Source organism: Myotis yumanensis, unplaced genomic scaffold (assembly GCF_028538775.1).
Source record: "Myotis yumanensis isolate MYYU_CA2020_CCGP unplaced genomic scaffold, mMyoYum1.0.hap1 SCAF_3, whole genome shotgun sequence".
In the NCBI taxonomy this organism is placed as follows: Eukaryota; Metazoa; Chordata; class Mammalia; order Chiroptera; family Vespertilionidae; genus Myotis; species Myotis yumanensis.
In genome coordinates this window covers 176,576,358-176,595,782 of record NW_027223754.1, presented here as the reverse complement: position 1 = coordinate 176,595,782, position 19,425 = coordinate 176,576,358, and the positions used below count along the sequence as shown (strand labels likewise).

At 42.8% G+C, this 19,425-nt stretch overlaps 1 long non-coding RNA gene and 1 pseudogene across 2 annotated transcripts in view; one reads left to right on the top strand and one right to left on the bottom strand.

Moving 5' to 3' along the window:
- LOC139005604 (uncharacterized) overlaps nt 1–19,425 on the bottom strand; it is a 240,353-nt gene that overhangs the window by 74,856 nt on the left and 146,072 nt on the right. The gene's annotated exons all lie outside the window — the stretch shown is intronic.
- LOC139005602 (TCF3 fusion partner homolog pseudogene) lies at nt 1,487–2,276 on the top strand (annotated as a pseudogene).

The following is a 19,425-nucleotide window of genomic DNA, read 5'->3' as shown; positions in this document are numbered from 1 at the left end:
TGATAATTTTCCTGACAAAATGAGTTTAAAATGAAAATTATTATGAGGAGATAGGTAGCTTAAAAGACTGTAGATCTTAGATCTTTAACCATAAGCATCTGATACGTGCAGTGCATTATTCTAAGTATCTACACAAATAAAAGAGAAACATGGTAATTAGCATACGACCGCTACCCTTCCCATTGGCTAATCAGGGCAATACGCAAATTAACTGCCAGCCAAGATGGTGGTTAACCACCAACAAAGATGGCGGTTAATTTGCATATGTAGCCGCAATGCTGGGAGGCAAAAGGGGAAGAAGCCGCCTGCTGCTTATTGCATCGGAAACCCAGGTGGCAGCCAAGAGCCAGAGAACCGAGCTGCCTTTGCTCGGAGAAGCCAGGCCGGCTTCTGTGATAGGAGAACCTGGCCGATTTTGCCTGCCCTGGGCCAGTAATTGGAGAAGTTGGGTGGGGCAGGGAAGAGGTGGATATCTGCCAGTGATGGGAGAACACCCAGAGGCAGGGCCAGAGGCCGGCTGCATAGCTGCCTGGGGACACCATCCGGTCCCCAGGGCGACGCAGCCAGGCCCCATCAGGATATCCAGAAGGCGACCCAGGCACCGGAGGTCGTGGCTGGGGCACGCGATCCGGGCGACGCAGCCAGGCCCCAGCAGGAAACCCAGAAGGCGACCCATGCGCCTGGGCGGGGCTGCATTGCCGCTGAGGCCCAAGATCCGGTGCCTGGGCTGAGGAGACCCAGACGGAGACCCAGGCGCCGGGGCTGCGTTGCAGCTGGGCACAAGATCCGGTCCCTGGGGCGATGCAGCCAGGCCCCAGCAGGAGATCCAGAAGGCGACCCATGCGCCGGGGCGGGGCTGCTTTGCCGCTCGGGAAGCTATCCGGTGCCTGGGCTGAGGAGACCCAGGGGCCGGGGCTGCGTTGCAGCTGGGCACGGAGATCCGGTCCCTGGGGCAACGCAGCCAGGCCCCAGCAGGAGACCCAGAAGCCGCTGGGGCACGCGATCTGGTGACTGGGCTGAGACGACCCAGGGGCCGTGGCTGCGTCGCCGCTGGGGCACACGATCAGGTTCCCGGGGGCGATGCAGCCAGGCCCCAGAAGGAGACTCAGGCGCCAGGGCTGCATCACCGCTGGGGCTCGCGATCCAGTGCCTGGCCTGAGGAGACCCAGAAGGAGACCCAGGAGCCTCCCAAAAGGAGAGTCTCCATGGTCAGATGGCGTGGTGTCAGGACAGGAATAAAGACCTGAGGTGACTCAGATGACTGGCCACAGGGTTAGACCAGCCAGCAGGGCCTTTCAGTTGGGACTGGGATGGGGGTGGGGCGAGGGAGGCAAGCCGGACATAGAGAACTACAACTCCCAGAAGGCTTAGCGGCGGGGGGGCCTGGGTGCCTGGCTGTGAAATTGGATGGGCTGTGTCATTTTGCAAGCCACTTTAAACTAGAGGCTTGCAAGGTCAGAAGTTCTGCGCCGGGAGCCAGGGAGAAATGGAGCTGGAGCAGAGAGAGGGGTCCAATAACTTTGAGGAGTTCTCAGCACCTCCCCGCTGGGAGCTGGCGCTGCCTCCGCTGTTCCGTGGTCACATCCTGGAGAGTGAGCTTGAGACCAAAGTGGAGTTCCTGTCTGGGGGTCTGGGCAGCTTCAGCCTCCAGGAGCTAGAGGAAGAGGAGGAGGCAGCCCGAGGCCAGCAACAGTGGTCGGTGCCAATGGGAACTCAATCACAGGAAGTACCAGGCGCTGGGTCGCCACTGCAGGGAGATCAAGCAGGTGAACGAGCGGGTCCTGAACAGGCTCCATCAGGTACAGAGGATAACACTGAGACTCCAGCAGGAGCGGAGGTTCCTCATGAAGGTGCTGGACTCCTATGGCGACGACTACCGGGCCAGCCAGTTCACCATCTTACTGGAGGACGAGGGCAGCCAGGGCACAGACGCCCCCACCCCAGGCAACGCTGAGAATGAGCCTCTGGAGAAAGAGGGGCTGTCCCCGCCCAGGAGGACGCCAGCGCCCACAGAAGCCAGCAGCCCGGCTCCTGGCGAGGGGCCCAGCGGGTGGAAGAGGCAGCGAGCGCCACAGGAAGGGCACCAGGTGGGAGTCCCGCTGACTCCGGAGCTGGCCCCCCTGCAGATAAAGGTGGAGGAAGACTTTGGCTTCAAAGCGGTTGAGGCTCTGGACTCAAGTTGGGTTTCTCGGGGGCCAGACAAGCTGCTGCCCTACCCCACCCTAGCCAGCTCCCCCTTTGACTGACCCCCCAATAAACGGACCCCATGCTCTCCTCGGCAAAAAAAAGCTTATAGAGGCATGCTTATAGGATCAAATAGTATAAATATACATGTAACAGGACAATAAAAAGAGAACCTGGCTATGATGATCACCTGAACGCTGCCTCTGTGTCATTCCTTCTTCGCCGACTCCGTCCACACCTTTGGGAACCCCTGGACCTACTGGCAGGACCCCAACATTCCTCTTCTTATAAGGATTTCAGTGAAATGGGCTAAGGGTCCCACTGGAACTGCCTCAATTTAATGTAATCCCCTCTTTAAAGATCTTATCTCCATATACAGGTACATTCTGAGGTTCTGGGGATTAGGATTTTAACATACATTTTGTTGATTACCCAAATCAGTCCTTAACAACCAACATGTTCCAGAAAGTATATTCCTATAGGGTTATTTACCAAACATTCAGAAGTATTTTTAAAAGAGCTAAGCCCCTCGCCCACTGTGCGGGCCCCTCCTGGCGAAGAGCGAAGGCCTGGGTTATGGGCACCGGAGGAAAACTGGTGCCAGCAGCCAGGGGAAGGGGCCCCCAAGGGGTCCCAGATTGCGAGAGGGCACAGGCCAGGCTGAGGGACCCACCCGAGTGCACAAATTTTTGTGCACCGGGCCTCTAGTTTTTATATATTACACTAGAGGCCTGGTGCACGAAATTCATGTACTTGTGGGGTAAGGGGTCCCTCAGCCCAGCCTGCCCTCTCTCGTAGTCTGGGAGCCCTCGGGGGATGTCCGAGCCCCAGGGGAAGTGGGCCTAAGCCATCAGTTGGACATCCTTAGTGCTGCCACGGAGGCAGGAGAGGCTCCCACCACCACCGCTGCACTTGCCAGCCATAAGCCTGGCTTCTGGCTGAGCGGCGCTCCCCCTGACCACCAGAGGGTAGCTCCTGCATTGAGCGTCTGCCCCTGGTGTTCATTGCATGTCATAGTGACTGGTCGACCGGTCAACTGCCTGCCCCCTGGTGGTCAGTGCATACATAGCATGCGGTTGAATGGCCTTAGCATATCATTAGCATATTACACTTTGATTGGTTGAACAGATGACTGGATATTTAGCATATTAGGCTTTTATTATATAGGATATCTTCTTTGATCTCTATAACCCTGTGAATTATGCCCTACACTTCCCAAATTACAGACTGAAAACTGAGCACAGAGAGGTTCAGTGACTAAGGTCACCCAAGTGGAAGGCAGCAGAGCTGAAACTCCAGCCCAAGGAGTTTGGTTCTACAATCTGTGCCCTGGCCTGGACCAAGGTAATGACAGTTGGACAATATAACAGAAGATGATTTTGAGATTCACTTGGGAGGAAACAGCTTGGAACTTCTGTTGATCAGATTTGTAAAGAGGGTCTGGGGAGGGAGGTAAGGCAATGAGGGCAGCCAGGAAGAAAAGATAGATGACAAAATATAGGAAAGAACTAAGGATGATATTATTCCATGTTTATCTGATATTTTGAAAATTGGAGAAAAGGGCTATCGAATTATATTGTTATGGTGTTACTTTACTCCAGGTAGGGGTAAGGTAGTATAAATTATAACTGTCCCTGGCTGGATATGGCAGCCATCATTGTTTCCAGGTGATGACACTGTTGTTAGTAAAAATTAGAGTTCACACCGACAGGGGGGCTTCAGCTTCAGGTGGATTGATGCAGAAAAGAAGCCTGCAAAGGCCCTGCCAGTGGACGTGGGGATGTCTGGGCAGGGATTTACATCTCCTGGTGCCCAGAACTTGTTCGAGAAGTGAGGCCAGGGGTGGGAGTGGGGGAGTGAACATTTCCTTGCCATCTCTCCACTTTCTCGATTTGATTCCTTGCTTTGTAGGAAAGAACACTGCTATAGGGAGGCCAGAGTGGAGTCCTCTGAAGTCCAGGGCTCAGAGATGGAATCCCATGTCAGGGTATGAGGTACACAGGCTTTACATGCATCATCTAAGCCAAAATTTTCACTGCTGAAATCCCATGAAGTCACTACTCTTACCATCCTCTTTGACAGGTGAGGAAACTGAGACTCAGAGGGTTCAGTCCCTGGCCCACTCTTGATAGAACGCCATCTGGGCAGTCCTGCTCCAGAGGCTACCCCTCCCCACCCCAACACAATGCGATAACCCAAAGATACCCAAGAAAACAAAACTGAAATATTTTTTTCCAAACCACTAAAATGAAATGTGGTTTAAAGAAGTCACACCTCATCTAAAATAATCTCTATTCAGACTGGAAAATATCTTGACCAGTGTCACATTGCTTAAAATCCTAACACAAACATTACAGAGATTAAGATGCTCCTTTCACACAAGAGATTATTCAACGTCTGCTCTAATCCAGACCTCATCAATCCAAAGCATTGAAAGGAGCCCTCTCTCTCCATCTCTAGGTGCAGAGCAAGGCCTCTTTTTGTAAGTGAAAATTCAAGTGAATAAGAAACAATTTGCTTTTCTGGCCTCCTGGGAGATGAAATCAGAGTCCAGCTGGTCCTGGTTGTCAGAAAAGTCTGGTTTAGGACCAAAGATCTCTACATGAAGAACAGAGGAGCCACTGCTGGGCACGGACATGTGAGGACCAACACATAACCACTGGGTGCCAAATGTTTGGGTTTGCTCCATACTAAGAATAGGTTTTACGATGCATTTTCAAAGCATGGCTGAGAAACCACACTGCAGCCTCAGTGACTGGAGCTTCTCCTGGCACATAAAGGTGGTTGCACATTTCCAAATTAATGGTACCGCCAATTTTCAACATGATTTTACCAGGGAGTGTTCAGAATTCAGCACTTAATTAAAGATACTGTGTTTCTCTCACTTGGCCTTTATGGTGCATGTCTGAAGGGGATAAATCAGGCAATTAGCAATATTTGACTGTTCAAGTTAGAATTAAACAAATTGTCTAGCTAAGCTTTAAAACTTGTAATTTTAGAACTTTGTTCACATTTAGTTTCTGTGTAAATTATACAAATGCACTTTCATTAATCACCACCAGAAGAATGAAAGAACAATACTTTATATTCAAAGTTACATAAACAACTTTCTACTTCGGGTCGAGCATTTTTTGGTTTTTATGATTTTGCTATGCCTTCACTTTTTTATTTAATTACCAACTGCTAAAATATCTTCTTTCTTACTACAGGCTACTAAAATTCTACCTTTTTGCATGTTAAAAAATTTACAATTTGCTGAGAGTAACTATAAATAGCATTAATGATATAAGATAGATACAGTTCTACTATTTTATTGTTTTAAAGAGCACATTACAAACTGTCCCAGATTAAAGGAAACTAAGCGCGCGCACACACACACACACACACACACACACAGTCTACACATACTTGCAATAATTGATGCCATACCGGATCCTGTACTAGAGTGGGAAATGCTATAAAGGACATTATTGGTCAACTGACAAAGTCAGAATGCATGTTTATTTAGTGTGTGTGTGCATGTATGAAGACAGAGAGAAGAGAGAGAGAGAGAGAGAGAGAGAGAGAGAGAGAGAGAGCACTGATGATAAAGAAAAGTTTTACAAATTAGCAAGAGGTGAATCTGGGATATATGAGTTTTCTTTTTACTATTCCAATTTTTGCAACTTTTTAGTAAGTTAGGAGATTACTACCTAATAAAAAAATTTAAAATGGCATGTTACAAAAAATTAACTAAAAAGTCCCCTTAGAACATTTTTCCCTGGAAAATTCTTTCATGCTTTATTTATAAACTTAGTTATGTAACTATAAACAAATATTGAATACTTACTTTCCTTGCCCTAGTATAATCCTATTGATTCCAGCTGAGCCTGGCTAAGAGTCGGTGTGGCAGCAGGCAAGGGATCTACAGACATCAAGGAGAAGCTGTGCTTGGTGAGAAAGAGGCCAGGCCATGCCTCCCCTTCTTCTTGGAGCTGCTTTTCCCAGCAGGAAACATTGGAAGTCCTGAGCCTTCCTGCACTGAGAGGTGCTAAGTACCTGGCACTCAGTCAGTGCTCCTACGTGAATGAGGGAGTGAGTAAATACATGAACTCTGCAAGATGAAGAATAGATCTTTTAAATAATTTCATGTCAAATGCAGGCAATTGACTTCCACTTATGGGAAAATTGAATGAATATACCTACTTTTCCCTATTCTGCCTGCTAAGTACAACTACAAACTCTAGATATTGTAAACAAAACAAACCCACAGAGACTCTACATAGTGGTGAGAAGAAGGCAGACTGGCTAGGGACTTCGGGATCCAAGGAATGGCATGGTGGTAGGTTCCTGGCTCTCCTCTTTGCTGTTATATATCCCAGATTTGGAACTGGGGAAGCCAGCAACTCAGAAATGTCAACAGGTACAGACTAAAAGACAAATGACCTTGTTCTTTAGCCAAAGGGCCAGCAAAGGGGCGGCCTAGCAAGACAGTAAACTATGAGACAATAATTGCTCAACCCCAGCCAGAAATCACAGGCATAAACTGTGGCTGCATTTTCACCCATACAGCAAATGCCAAGTACAGAACCAAACTTCCACCCTTGCTCACCTGTAACCAGTGCCTCAATTCTCCCCCTCTCCAAAGCGGGTAATGTCAATGAGGCCAACTAGGGAGTTGGGGCTTGTATTTCCACTGGGTGGTAGTAAACCCTCCACCTCCCAGTGTCAATGGAGAGCCTAGACTTCCACCCCATCCAGCAGTAATGAGGCATCCCCCTCTCTCCCATCTGGGTGGTGTCAGAAGAGGCCTAGTAGGAAGTCAGGACTATCACTATCACCCAGTATGCGTGAGGCATACCCCACCCACTTGGTGTCAGAGGAGGGCAAAGGGAAGCAGTAACTAGGCCCTCCTATCCTTCCCAGGGAAGTTTTAGCAGAGGTCTAGAGGGAGCTAAAAGCCCCACCCCTGCCCAGCAGTAGGGAGGTGTCTCCTCCACCAGCACCTTAGTGTCTACAGAAGCCCATTGATGAATCTGAAATTCTAATCCCCTGACAGTAGCAAGATGGACCCTCTTCCCTTGCCAGAAAGGTGTCAAAGGAAGACAGCTAAATCTGAAGATTTAATTAAGGTCCAGAGTCTTACATCATAACACCTCAAATATCTAGATTGCAGTTGAAAATCACACATCATACCAAAAACTGGGAACGTATCAAAATGAATGAGAAATGATGATCAATAGATGCAAAAACTGAGATAATGGAGATGCTAGAAATAACTGACAAATATTTTAAAGCAGACATCATTAAAATGTTTCAATAAGAACTTATGAACGTAGTCAAAACAAGTGAAAAACTAGAAATTCTCCACAAAGAAGCAGAAAGATTCAGTAAAGAAATCAAAATATGCAAAGAAGAACCAAATGGAAATTTTAGAGCTGAGAAATACCATAACCAAAATGAAACACTCCCTGAACAAGCTCAATGGTAGAACAGAGAGAACAGAGGAAAGAGTCAGTGAACTAGAGATAGGACAATAGAAGTGATCAAATTTGAACAACAGAGAAAAAAGAGACTAACAGTAGATGAACATAACCTTAGCAAACTGGAATATAGTAAAACATCTAACCATCATGCCATTGGAGGGCCAGGAGAAGAGGAGACAGAGGACATAGCTGAAAAAGTATTAGAAGAAATTATGGTTGAGAACTTTCCAAATTTGGCAAAAGGCATTAACCTACAGATTCAAAAGCTAAGCAAATGCCAAACAGGATAATTCACCAAAAAATCCATGCCAAATACATCATAAACTTCAGAAAATAAAGATAAAGAAAAAACATTGAAAGTAGCCAGAGAGAAATGATGCATTACCGATAAGAAAAAACAATTTGAATGACAGTGGATTTTTCATTAGAAACCAGAGACCAGAAGGAAGTGGCAAAATATTTTGCCAATAAAAAATCTTGAAAGAAAGAACTGCCAACCCAGAATTCTATATTCAATGAAAATATCTTTTAGGAATAAAAGGGAAATCAAGACATTCTTAGATGAAGAAAAATAATGAAAATTTCTCAGTAGCAGACCCACCCTAAAAGAATGACTAAGGGAAATTCCCTAAACAGATAGAAAATGATAGAAGAAAGAAACTTGGAACATTTAAAAGAAAAAAAAGAAAACCTGATTAGCAAAAATATGGATAAATAAATAGATTTTCCTTTTTCCTCTTGAGTTTTATAAATTGTTTGACAGTTGAAGCAAAAATTATAACTCTGTCTAACTTAATTCTAAATATATGCAGCCTTTAGACCTATGGCTTATATGCATCTGCACAGAAGTAGAGGGAAGCATTGAAGAGTCTGACAAACTTGAAAACAGAAATAATATTTTAAAATAATTTCAGACATGAAGACTAACTAAAAGGAATGTGTAGCAAATGGACTCAGAACCCAGAAATAATGACTAAAGGATTTTTATAATTCAGCCACACACATATATACAGGCATATACAGATACAGAGGATGAGATAGTTGACCCCAGAACCATGAAAAATGCATGTGCAGTTATTTACTGGTGTTCTCAATAGAATGGCTTTTGACAAGCCCAGTTTCCTTTTCCTATCTCTTTAATAAACAGATGTCAAACAAAGTGTCAAGCTAAAGGCATCTTCCTCATTCATGGTCTCTCTACTATTCTTGTGGCCTGGCCCCTTTTAAATCTGGACCTACTTGAGTCAAATTGGCAGTCTCAGCCTTCTCCAGTCCCCACCAAGTATGCCTTACACAGAGGCATACGCTATTTAACTCCCAACAACTCAATGTCACCAGTCATCCTTGTGGGCAGTCTTGCTCTCACCTTGAACTTCTGCTTAGATGTTAGACTTCAGCTCAGTTCCTGAGTCCCACCCCAAGACTTCATATGGCCAAGCAAACATCTGCCCTGCCTTCATGGACTGTAACCTTTCTTGGTAAGCCACCTGTACTATGGTCCCTTGAAGAGCAGGGTCTGGTATTACTCTTGTCTCAACCCCCACCCCTCTCAGGGGCCAGGGTCCCCTTTCCTCAGAACACACATTCCTTGTTGCTGCTGGCCCATGTGAACTTCTAAGCATCACGAGTTCCTGCTGCTCCCGAGGACACCCCACTTCCTTACAGTGGAGGCCCCACACAACGCTTCCTGAACACTTCCTCATGCCCTTCAGAGAGCCTGTCAGAGATGCACTTCCTTTTCTGCCTCACTCCAGGAGATGCATCAGATACGGCTAGATCCATGCCTCTTCCTTCAGTGTCCCTCCTGCTGATCTAACAAGACATAGGCAGACATGCCCCAATATATGGGGGGGAGGAAGGGGAGAAACATTGTATAAAACGTTAAGGGGGAAACCTCACACACTTTGGAGAGAGATAGAAGCTATGCAGAATAGTGCTTCTAGATTTTCCAATTTCCCAAATGACTATAATAGAAGAAAAGGGGGATAAGGAGGAAGAATTTGGTTTACCCTAAAAGGGACATCTGCTTTCACCATTATTTAATAAGAGAAAGGGCATTTTAACAACAATAATATAGGATAAGCAATCACAGAGTTTAAAAATGACATAGATTGGCTTTGTTAAAAGTTTATATTGTCTTTTTTATTTGTTTGTTTACTTGGTTTCATACTCACTTAAACTATTTCATAGGCCAACAGTGTCACTTACCAGTATTTAGTTATTTTATCATTTAGTAGTGGCCCAGTCACTGAGACAGAACACACCTCTGGTTTTACAGATAAGAAAACGATACATTTACCCTGTTAGTTACTAATTAATACCAATGGCACATGCTGAGTTCCAGTGCAGTGTTCTTTTTTTTCTGCATTTGCTAAATTAATTTCAAAATTACAATTTAAAGAAATATAATCTTAAATTAAGCCAGGACAGGGATTATGTTAAATGATTACTCTGTGTTTGCTAACATTGGCAACAACTATATTTAACATCAATTAACCATCCCTTTCTTCCAATGACTCAAGAATCAGAGGCTTATATTCATAGACGTCTCACCCGAATGGGTCTCAGATATCAGGTAAAAAAAAGTACTGTGACTTCAGTGGTAACATCCTTGCTTTTTTATTCCAAGAAATAAGTACTGCAGCATTGTTTTCATAGAGATTCTTCTTTGGCAAAATTTTGCTTTTTAAATTGATTGCCAAGATTTCAAGATTTTGCTCAAACCTGAAAATAACACTCTTTTCAAATTGTTCCATGTCTCATAGGTGCTTACTAAGTAAGCTCAGGGACTGAGCAGTCAACAGCATCTCTTTGTAAGCTTAAAGTTATTTCTTCTCCTTCACTAACAACATTATCCAATTTCTATTTCCATATACTGTGTTATCTTTTATGCCTTCTATCTGAAGATATTAATTCCGTTTTTCTCATTCCAGTCTATTTTTCCAGACTCTTCTCATTCATGTTTTGCTAAAGTAGTTTAGGAATTTGCTTTTTGGCACTAAAGTGAATAAATCACCTTTAATCTGGCATGTGAATGGATGTCTGATTGAATTCTACCACTTTATTTTGAGAGCTCTCGTCAACTATTTCTGCTTCATTAATCTTAGGAAATTTTAGACATTTGACCCATTCTAATGAGGGTATAAAAGACAAAAAAAAGCATAAATGTGTAAGTTTCTCTTAGAATAAGAATAAAAGTTCAAAAGTTTTAGAAAGAATCATCCAAACCACAAAGATTTCTGCCTATTCAAAAGGGCACCCATAATTCCTGGTTGTTTTTCTTGCTTTTTTTTTTTTCCTTCACAAACTATTTCCCAGTTCCAGAAACTCTAGATGAGAAAATTGAGTTTGTTCACTTGCAAATCTTTGCCACACAAAACCAGAAACTTGAGATTTTGATCACCAAATTCTTAAAGTACGAGTATCAATTTTTAATCCCTTAATAGAATTAATGTACTGAAATATTTTACTAAGTTCTTGATAGTTCATTTTAACTTTTAAGCAGAATTATCATTTAGAAGTTACAAAATTTGGCATTATCCCTGCTGGGTAGCTCAGCTTATCCCAATACACCAAGGTTATGGATTTGATCCCTGATCAGGGCACATACAAGAATCAACCAGTGAATGTATAAATAAGTAGAGCAACAAATCAATGTTCCTCTCTCTCTCTCAAATCAATAAAAAAAAGAAATTTGGAATTAAACAGCAATTAACATTATAATTCTGCTGTTCAAGAGCTTTGTGACTGGGTAAGTTTCCTTCCTATTCAAAGCCACACTTTTCTCTATTACCTACCCAGTAGAGCTGATAGTGACAATAATAATTACAGAGAGTTAACATTTACTGAAGATTTATTATTCCAGACACTGCATTAGGTATTTTATATGATTATCTCATTTAATCCCCAAGTGTCAATGCAATGAGGCGTGAGTCATCACAACTATTGGGTGATCTGGAATTCAAATCCAGAACCTCTGGCTGTGGGCACATGCTCAAAAGACCCTTTCAAATGGGTATTGTATGAGGCAACAGATATAAAGTGCAAAGCAATATATTGGACATAGGGGCTCAATAAAAGTTTGCTATTCTTTTGTTAATATCGAAATGGTATTTCAATTAATACAACGAGAATTAATATAATAACCTTTTAAGGGATTTCTGTGCTTGTTCCGGGTAAGCACTGACACTTGACAGCCATAGATTCCCTGAAGACACTCACTGAGTACCGTTTATTTTTGTTCCTGAGGTTCTAATTCTAATTCTAATTCTAATTCTAATTCTAATTCTCTCTACTTTGGAGTCAGTGGTCTATAAATTCCAGTTGAATTACAAGGTGTTCAGAATGGTCATGAATATTTAAACTATCGCAATAATCAAAACTCCCAAAGAATAAAGACCTTGGCATTAGCAACTGGCCTAGAATAAAGGCCACTGCTTCCTTTTTCCTGTCTTATTATAGGTATGGCTCTCATAATTGGTAAGGCTTCATAAGACTGTAACATATTTTTCATTGATACATCTTCTAGGGTAAGGGAAATAAAGGAAAAAATAAACAACCGGGACAACATCAAATAAAAAGCTTCTGCACAGCAAAAGAAACCATCATCAAAATGAAAAGGGAAGCCACTGTATGGGAGAAAACATTTGGCAATGGTACAACTGAAAAGGGGTTGATTTCCAAAATATATGAAGAATTCATGCAACTCAACAAAAGGAAAACAAATAATTCAATTTAAAAAATGGGCAAAGGACCTGAATACACACTTCTCCAAAGAGGACATACAGATGGTCAATAGACATATGCAAAAATGTCCAACATCACTAATCACCAGAGAGATGCAAATTAAAATGACAATGAAGTATCACGTCATATCTGCCTGAATGGCTGTCATCAATAAATCAACAAATAGCCAGTGCTGGGGAGGATGTGGGGGAAAGGGAACCCTTGTGCACTCCTGGTGGGAATGCAGATTGGTGCGGCCACTGTGGAAAACAGTATGGCGTTTCCTCAAACAATGAAAAGTGTAACTGCCATTTGACCCAGTGATTCCACTTCTAGAAATATATCTAAGAATCCCAAAACAGCAATCAGAAAGAATATATGCACCCCTTTGTTCATAGTAGCATTATTTACCAACACTAAGATCTGGAAACAGCCCTAGTGCACATGAGTGGATGAGTGGATAAAAAAGCTGTGGTATATGGACACCATGGAATACTATGCAGCAGTAAAAAAAGAAGGATCTCTTAGCCTTTGAGACAGCATGGAGGAACCTGGAGAGTATTATGCTAAGCAAAATAAGCCAGTCAGAGAAAGACGAGTATCTCACTTATATGTAGAATCTAATGAACAAAATAAGCTGATGAACAAAATAGGTCCAGAAGCATGGATGTATGGAACAGACTGGCAAAGCTCCGAGGGGAGGGATATCAGGGGATGGAAGAGATTAACTAAAAAATGTATATACATATATTCATAACCCATGGACACAGATAATAGTGTGGTGAAGGCCTGCGGAGGGCTAGGGGCTGTATGGAGAGGAAGCAAAGGAGGGACAAATGGGGACATCTGTAATATTGTCAACAATGAAAATATTTTTAAAGATCTACATAAATAAATAAAAGGTGTTCAGATTGGTTATGAATATTTAATCTGTCACAATAATCAAAAATCCCAAAGAATAAAAACCCTGGCATTAGCAATTGGCCTAGAATACATGGCCCTGCTATCATTATGGCTATCATAATTGGCAAGGTTTTGTAAGACTGTATTTTAAGACCTATTCAAGATGTAAATAACTTTGTCCTATTTTTGTCCTTAACAAATAGTATTTATTAAGCAACCATCTGCTTCTCAAATTGTAATAAAGTCATACAAAGCAACCTAAGGGCTTATGCTCCCTTAATCAAGTCCAAACAAGACCCTGAAATGTCTCAAGAGAGATTGAATAATTGGTTGTTGGAAAATAAAAGGTTTTTAAGTGCATATCTAGGTAAAATATATGGTTTTGATCATTTCTAACTACTAGTTGAACATTGGAATAAAAATTATTATTTCTTCATGTTATTTTGTTTTATTATACTCCCAGTAAATGCCATTTCTTATACATCATTCAAGAAGTAAATAATTTTAGAGATTGTTTAGTCAAATGCCTCCATCCTACAAGTGAGGTCATCAAACTGATTAATAGCAGAACCAAGATTCTATTTCCTGATTTAGGGATTTTCCAGGCATCTGAAAAGAAACACGGCCTCAGAAAGATGCAGGTTGAATAAGACAAAAGATGAGCTTCAGAACAGTTCAAACATCCAAAAACAAAGTGGCACATGTAATCAGAATATCTCAATACTGTTAAAATGTTTAAACCTCATATTATTTTTCTCAAGGCAAATTCTTATGAGATTTTCCTTATCTTTAATTTTTTTGAACAATAGGTTTATTAAAACTAAGCTAATTACTCTAACAATTAATTAATGGTTTTATGCAAATCAACACTTTTCTAGAGAACAGCAGTTGAACCTTGAACAACATGGGTTTGAACTATGTGGGTTTACTTATATGTGGATTATATCAAACAAATACATACAACACTGTAAATTTATTTTCTCTTCCTTATGATTTTCTTTTTTAAAGTATTCTTTAATATTGTTTTTATTGATTCAGAGAGGAAGGGAGAGGGAGAGAGACAGAGAAACACCAATGATAAGAGAGAATCATTAGCCAGCTGCTTCCTGCATGCCTACTACTGGGGATTGAGCCCAAAACCTGGGCATGTGCCCTGACCAAGAATTAAACCGTAATCTCCTGGTTCAAAGGTCAATGTTCATCCATTGAGCAACATTGGCTGGGCCCTTAGGATTTTCTTTAAAACATTTTCTTTCATGTAGCTTAGTTTATTATAAGAATACCATATATAATGCATATAACATACAAAGCATGAGTTACTCGACTATTTATATCATCTGTAAGACTTCTGGTCAACAGTAGGGTATTAGTAGTTAAGTTTTGGAAGAAGTCAAAAGTTATACATGGATTATATGTGGGTTAGCACCCACATTGTTCAAGGGCCAACTGTACTTTAATGACATTCTAGAAAACACAGATATTTGGTCAAAGCTTTGTGCTAACCTGTTGTGGCTAAGAACCTATATGAATTCAAATCAACATTTCAAATTTCCTGTAAATCTTTCCACTGTATACATTAAAGTATATAATCTAACATGGACAAGCCTGAATTTAATCTCATACACCCATGTGTGAGAGATTGTTTTTAAAGCTGGTGTAATAAAACCTTAGATCCACATGGATCTAATTGCTATATGTATAATTTTTTTTTCTCTCTGGACAAATAGATGTTGGTGATGAAGGGCAGGCCTCATTTAAAAAGAAACCAAATACATTAATTACTTAGGCATGTAAAAGACTTAACTTGGCCATCATAAAACCCACCCTGAAGAAGAGTTTGCTGGCTGGAATGAATGGGAAAACCAGGAACAACAAGTCAATTAAAATTTCTTTATGTTCCATTGTAGCATGTTGAGTTTTCTAAAAATGGTCATAGCAATATTTCCGGTCCCACATGTCCCTCCTTAAGTTTGAGCAGGGCTTTGTGGCCGCAGGGATAAATGGAATGTGACAGAAGCGAGTCTGCATCATTTCTTAGACTAGGTAATAAAGGAGAGAGGGCTTTTCAACTCACTTCCTCAGGACACTCACCTTGGAACCCAGCCACAGGTCACAAGGATGCTGGCCACAGGAAGAAGCCACCCGTGGGTAATTAGCTGACAATGCCAGCTGGGATCTCAAGGACAGCTGTCCTCATCTGTCTGCCCTGTGAGGGAGGGAGCCTCTGGATAATTTAATCCCAGCCTTTGAGCTGCCCCAGCCGATGCCAAGTGGAACAGAGAGGAGCTAGTCCCACAGAGTCCAGCCCACAATGGAGATTTCTGAACAAAGTGAATGTCATTGTAAGCCACTGCTTTTGTGGTCTGCTACCCAGCAGTAGACGAGAACATCCAGTTTTGGAAAGATACAATCATGAAGGACAAATGAATTTCCATTTATTTCTATTCTATTGGCTTTTAACCATCTCTCTCATTTTCAAATTCTCACTGAAGAAATGAATAGATTAGGCCAGTGTCAACATTTTGATCAGGTGCTGAATTTAACAGAGAAAGCCCATGGGTGAGAAGCTGGCACATCAAAACCTTCACAGGCTGCACCTCTGATAGGCCACCGCTGTGCAGAAACGTCTGCTATTCGCATGGTGCAGTCACTGGGCTGGGCCTGAGCAAAACCCTAATCAGAGGAGACTGCCTTTAGCTGCCCCTGGCCCTTGCTTCCTGCCCCTTTCGGCTATCCTGTTGCCCAGGCATCCAGTCCTCCCAACATCAAAGCTGCTGAAAAACTCAGTCACACTAAAGTACCAAAGAATTTTAAGTTGTCGTCTTCTTAGAAACAAAATGAATTATAGGTGGGAGGGGGGAAATACCAAGGGAAGCAATGCTGAGTATTAAGGGAATGAATGGTGGGGCTTTAGGTGCCCATGTGAGAGACTGGTTGAGCTGGACAGTTTTCTCGGCACCTCTCAAATGACACCAGTAGCTGGGAGCATTGGAAGCAGAAGGTACGGGAAGTTCCAGGATATGTAAAATGCCACAATGGATGTAAGAGCCATTCTAGATTTCTTGAATGTAAAGTGACAAGGGAGGAGTGGTAGGGAATCAGTCTAGACATGCGGGCAGGAGGCAGAGGTGTGGGTCTCACATGCTCTGTGGTGAAGTGGACCCTCGCCTGAGCGGTGGGAAGGCGCTGAAGAGTCCCACGTGCACAGGAGGAAAATGCCTGGATCGGGAGTCAGCGGCCCTGGAACCACGTCCTGGCTCTTCGTGTCCTTAGGGGCCCAATAGGCTCAGGGCTCAATGGGATTGTGATTGCAGATTCCCCAGGTCTGAAAATCCACCCTGTCTGAATTATGTGACCCCAAGACATGAGGTCATCATGGGGCGAGGAAGGTGGGGATCGCACGGGGTGAGCTGTGAGCTGGAGAGGCAGCCTCTCTATTTCTTCCAGGGCACTGGCCTGAAAATCAAGGAGAGGTCTGTGCTTTTGTGCTTTTTCTTTATTTTTAAAAATGTTCTATGAAAGACCTTGACAAAGTACCCACACTCCACAAGGTTAGAGAAAACACCAGTATTCACCAATGCTTCTTTATCCTCAAATGCTATTGTTCTTAACATCCTTTTCCCACCCCAGTCTTTAAGATGATGTGTCTTTAAATTGCATGTGCATTTGCCAAGTAGAAAGTTGGGAAATTGGGCAAAAATATGTCACTGAGATATGTCTGTTTCCAAGGACAGAAAAAGACTGGGAGAGGAGCCCAATTTTGAAACTAGGATCAAAAATTGGCTAAACATTTTTAGAGTATATTTGACAAAATGTCTTATAAAATTACACCTTATTTCAGCCAAATAAATTTAGATGAAACTCAAACACAATGTGAGAAACCAGAAAGAAGGAATTTGTGGCATTTTCCAAAGGAAACACAGTACAGTCGTTTCTAGGAAAAGAGGTGCACGTTCCTAATTACACAAGGAACGGAAGAGACGTGAGAATTAAAATAGCTAATGATACAGCCACCAATGACACACAGTATCTCTGTCTCTGATTAACTACGTGACCTTAGACTTTTCTATAACTTTAATCTGTCACATACATGCACAAAAATGTGATTATTGCAGACCTATCCCACCTCGTGCAAATCTGTGAAAAGAATTGGTGGGATATTAATAGATTTCCTACAGCAGATATTACTGAACTTGAACTTCATTTTCGGGCTTGGGCAAGTCTCTCTGAGCTGCAAGGGGGTAACTATCTTTTCTCAGCACTCCAGTTCGAGTCTCCGAGGTGACTCAGTGTAAGCCCAGATTGTCACTTAGCTGACACGGCACAGCAACACTTCTGGCTGAGCAGCTAACAAACAGCAGGGGCCTTTCTCAGGGCTACCAATTACTACTGAGGAAATCCAGCCTCAGGCTCAAGTATAAGCTAGAAGCACAATAGGGAAAACATAGACAGCTACACACAGTCACACACCCAGACACATACATATGTCCACACATGTACACAAAGACACACACGCAGATATACTCAGACAATCCTCCACATATATACACAGACAAGACAGACACACACACAGAGATACACCCACCCACACATGTATATGAAGGCAGGTACTCAGATACATGCACATGCCCACACATGTACACTAAATACAGAGATACATAAGCCTCCCACATACGTAGATGAAACAGACATGGAAGTCAGACAGACACATTCATATATACATGCACACACACAGAAGCACACAGACACACACACCCATGCACATTTATAGAAGGAAACCAACATAAACAATTCCACACACTCTCAGCAGACACGGCTTGTGGCCAGCAGTGTGGGGTGAGTATGTGTGAGAGCTAGAGGCCGCCCTGCCCATTAGACATAGACTCCACCCATGGCAGGCTGTTGCCTTCTCACAGAGGCAGAAAATAGGCCTCATAATATTAATGACTATTATCATTTCTAGTATAACAAGTTATGATCCTGATGGATTGGTGGTGTATGTGTGTTTCTCTGAGTGCTGCATATAGCAGTATATTTCAGCCCTAAAGAACTGTTTGGCAGCCCTAGGCCCTCCCTAGCTGTCTGTGTCCAATTGATCAGTCTTCGGGGAAGCTGATGACAGTCCAGCTTCCCCTTCAGCCCCGGATTAAGACACTTGCCAATCCAAGAACTGACACAGCTGCATCTCTGCTGACTCAGATTCCCCTGTTGCATTCACAACAAAGGCCACATATTCTGAAAATTCATAACTTTCCCACCGGCAAGTCTTAGACACAGCCGACCCAGGAAATAGCTGCTCAACAGGCATGGGCAAACCCCAGTAAATAACCAAATCTGCCATTAGGAATCTCAGCCTTTCCCTTGGGGGTTTCCTCTTCTTCCTGCATTTCCTCCCAGAGTAAAGATCCTGCTTCTCTCCTCTGTGCTTCCAATGACAATCCAGAGATCGAAACGGAAGATGCAGATCTAAATGTACAGCCATTTCTATCTGTGTGTTTGTGTTTTTATACCATAGCAAGACAATTGGTGATTTTGAGCAAACAGATCACGGACATTTCGGATCTCCTAGTCATCCTTAAAACTCAGTATCTCTTCTCCAGGCAATGTGCCTTGACTACTCTATACACATCCCTCCCTATCACCCAGGTTAGACACTCTTCTCCTGGGTACTTCCAACACCCTGTATAGACTTCTATCATTGCCCTTAACTCATTGCTTTGTATCTGTTTATGTGGCCGTTTCTCTATTACATTGCAGATTCCTTAGGAGGCCACACAATATATTCAAATTTATTGTCGTGGCACCAGCCACATACAAAATAGGTACTCAAAAAACAAACAAACAAACAAAAATGTGATGTTAGGAAAAACATGTGATTAGGGCTGCACCTTTATTGCTGGTATTTTCAGGTACCTTTGTGGCTTTATGGAACCTCCCTCTAACTTCATCGGTCTCTGATAACCCACCGACACACAGCACATGTGACACGAAGGTGAGGTGGCAGATCTCGGGTTTAGCACACAAGAGTTTCATAATGGTCGACAGAATTGCCACTAGCAGAAGACATCTTTCATTGGGATACAATATTTGCTGTCTGAACTTTTAAAATAGTATTTATTGCTCTTGGTATCATCTTTTACTCTGATGA